Source organism: Oncorhynchus kisutch, unplaced genomic scaffold (assembly GCF_002021735.2).
Source record: "Oncorhynchus kisutch isolate 150728-3 unplaced genomic scaffold, Okis_V2 scaffold2951, whole genome shotgun sequence".
Lineage (NCBI taxonomy): Eukaryota > Metazoa > Chordata > Actinopteri > Salmoniformes > Salmonidae > Oncorhynchus > Oncorhynchus kisutch.
In genome coordinates this window covers 461,184-461,500 of record NW_022264896.1, presented here as the reverse complement: position 1 = coordinate 461,500, position 317 = coordinate 461,184, and positions in this window count along the sequence as shown.

Below are 317 nucleotides of genomic sequence, written 5' to 3'. Positions count from 1 at the left end.
GGGAGAAACATAACTATTTCTCTGGTAAAATATATACTTACGATAGTAACAACTTGGTTGACTTTCTGATACAATGTAACATGTTTTCTGAAGAACTTTAAGGCATTATAATGATACAATGTATCTGTCTCTCTCCCTCTCCCTCTCTCTCTGTCTCTCTCCCACTCCCTCTCCCTCTGGCCTAACCAAGGGCGTGACACTCTCTCTCTCTCTCTCCCTCTCTCTCCCTCTCCCTCTCCCTCTCCCTCTCCCTCTCCTCTCCCTCTCTCTCTCTCTCTATCCCTCTCCCTCTCTCTCCCTCTCTCCCTCTCTCTCCC